Here is a 2727-nt window from a genome sequence, read left to right on the forward strand (position 1 = left end):
GTAAAGAATATTCCTCCATGGCCTCTGCATCAGCTCCTGATTTTTTGACCTGCTTGAGTTCCAGTCCCAACTTCCTTTAGAGATGAACAGCAACGTGGAAATGTAAGCTGAATAAACCCTTTCCTCACCAATTTGCTTCTTGGTCATGATGTTTGTGCAGGAATAGAAACCCTGACTAAGACACCACCCAACTTCATTTTCATTTTTCTATCTTTCTCTTCCTCAAAAAATCAAACAAACAAAAATAAACAATAACACATAAAACCCAAGCAATAGCTCTCCCCACTGCCCAAAACAAATACAAACAGACAAACAAACATGGTATTTGTTTTGGGTTTGCCAACTACTCCTGAATATGAACTCTGGCTTATGGGTTGACGTAACCAGGGATAATTCATTGGAGGGAAATTATTTTCCCTTTGCTTAAGTAGTATAACCATGGAAGATTCTGTCATGTTCCAGCTAATAACTGCACATACTCACTCATGCAGATCATAATTAAATTCTGCCATTCCTAAAATAATTTCATATCAAAGAAGCAGGCAGTTTCCTGAGAAGAATAATTTCAGCCATAGGGGAAATGAAAGAGGCCAGTGGGGTAAAAGTCTACCAAACTTAGGGTTTACATGCGTGGAACTGCTAAAGAATAAAAAAGTTAGAAATAAGCTGGGCTGTGGTGGCGCGCGCCTTTAATCCCAGCACTTGGGAGGCAGAGGCAGGCGGATTTCTGAGTTCGAGGCCAACCTGGTCTACAGAGTGAGTTCCAGGACAGCCAGGGCTACACAGAGAAACCCTGTCTTGAAAAAAAAACAACAACAAAAAAAGTTAGAAATAAAAAACACAAAAGACAAACTAATGCATGTAAATTCTGGACTTTTAATTTTGAATCATAACAGCACCAAATAGCCAATCCCACATTTTTGAGATCCTTTGTTCTTGTTTTATCCAGCCTTGAAAAACCAACCCTTTGTGCTGTTCAGAGATTTCCTTCTCTGTGAACGTGTTATGCTCAAGTTGCAAGGCACCCCCAAAACCACCAAGGAGCAATTATGATGTAAACACATAGGGTCTTTATTAGGCACTCCGGAGCAAGGTCTCTTTTCATCCTCATTGCAGCAGGTCAGAGTGAGAGCCCTGAGTATTTATTGTAGTTTCAGTAAGCTTAGGGAATTTCATATGGGTCAGCAAGTTAATATTTTAAAACCTGAATTTCTGGTGTAATCTGCAGGAACTGAACATGGGGACAAAACCACCTGGCAAACAGGATAGCTAAGTTATCAGTTCTCTGAAGGATGTCTTCAGTTATCTTTATGTACCTTGACCCTGGTTTTGTAGCCTGATTGGCTGTGGTCAAGCGAGAGGAGGGGTATTGTCATAGGATGCTTACTCATGAAGACTCTTGTGATTTTCCTCCCGGAATTGGAGCTTAGCCCCTGGTCTTGCACAAAATGGAGGTTTGTTTGGTTTTTTGTTTTTCTGTTTTTGTTTTTGTTTTTCAAAAATGGTGTTGGTTGGGCTTCACATTTCATCTTTCCTTAGGCTACATTGGAAGCCTAATAATGGAGCTTCCGATGGGATCAGAAGGATCCTTGCAAGCTGTTCCTCTCACCTTTCAGGTATTAATTCTATAAAATGAGATCTAAATTCCATGAGCATTGCCCCTATTCTTTCTTTATAAACTGCATTACTCTATTTAATATGCCAGGACCACATTACTCTTTTTAATATGCCAGAACCAATCATTAATAGCAACAGTAGTATGAATAAGGTGATAAACATGGTTAGAAATCAGGGCAGTCAACCAGGGCGATCTATTAAACCCTGTGTTTCGAACCATCCTTTGGCAGCATATCTCTTTCTGTCATGTAGCTAAATTTTTTCTTACTCTATTCAGTGAGTCCCTGATCAGCAAGGAAGGATTCACATAAAAACAGCATTTTTTTTCTTTTCTTTATCTTCAGCTGTTTTTAAGTTGGCATAGCTGGAACTCTGTAGAGCTAGCACAGATATGTCAGTCCCTGCTCCTGCCAGACATAGCCTCATCATTTTTTAAGTCTGATATAAACCCTTTGTCCTTATCAAACAGTACTCTTTGTTATCTCCTCATCAGAATGGTAGATGATTCTTGGTACTAGCTGCTCCAGGGCTGGAGGAGGGCAGGGCTGGAGAGGGAGCTCATAGTTCCTAGAATCAGCATTATGGAAATCCAGACCAGTTTCACTAGCCCTGTCATTATAGCAGGAGCCTGAGCAGGTTCTTGGAATCCTAGGAACACCCCATGTCTATAGTCTAGGTTGAGGCAGTCATTGAAGGTCTTCTTGTTCCACCCGTAGGTCTGCTGCTCTGGTGTGGTTATGATGAATCCAAACTACAATCCCGTCTGTCTTCAACTCAGTGGGCATGTTTGGGATGGGGGTCCCTTTACATACAGAGTAAGTAGTTTAGACAAGACCTGTGGAACCATTGGATGGCTTTTATGTCCTCCAAGAGGTGCTCAAACTCGAATTTTGCAGTGATATCTGCCTGCAACTAAGGGGAGATGGGAGCTGCCATTCCAATTGTGATTTCAAACAGGGTAGGTCCCATCTGATAGGATGAATTCCATACCCTGTAGAGGGCAAAGGGGAGGAGAGTCACTCAGTTATTGTCAATCTCTAAGCTAATTTAATTAAGGTCTTTTTTTGGAATTTTATTTATTTATTCTATGTGTCCTGAACTCTGGAGTCT

General features: G+C 41.0%; 1 long non-coding RNA gene across 1 annotated transcript; it reads left to right on the forward strand.

Annotated features, from left to right (window-relative positions):
• The first annotated feature begins 1383 nt into the window (after nt 1-1383).
• Nucleotides 1384-2385, forward strand: LOC110290713. The gene is made up of 3 exons (XR_002377502.1): nt 1384-1454; nt 1540-1616; nt 2334-2385. It is a non-coding gene; the product is annotated as an uncharacterized LOC110290713 (long non-coding RNA).
• The last annotated feature ends 342 nt before the right edge of the window (nt 2386-2727 follow it).

This window comes from Mus caroli, chromosome 3 (assembly GCF_900094665.2).
Source record: "Mus caroli chromosome 3, CAROLI_EIJ_v1.1, whole genome shotgun sequence".
In the NCBI taxonomy this organism is placed as follows: domain Eukaryota; kingdom Metazoa; phylum Chordata; class Mammalia; order Rodentia; family Muridae; genus Mus; species Mus caroli.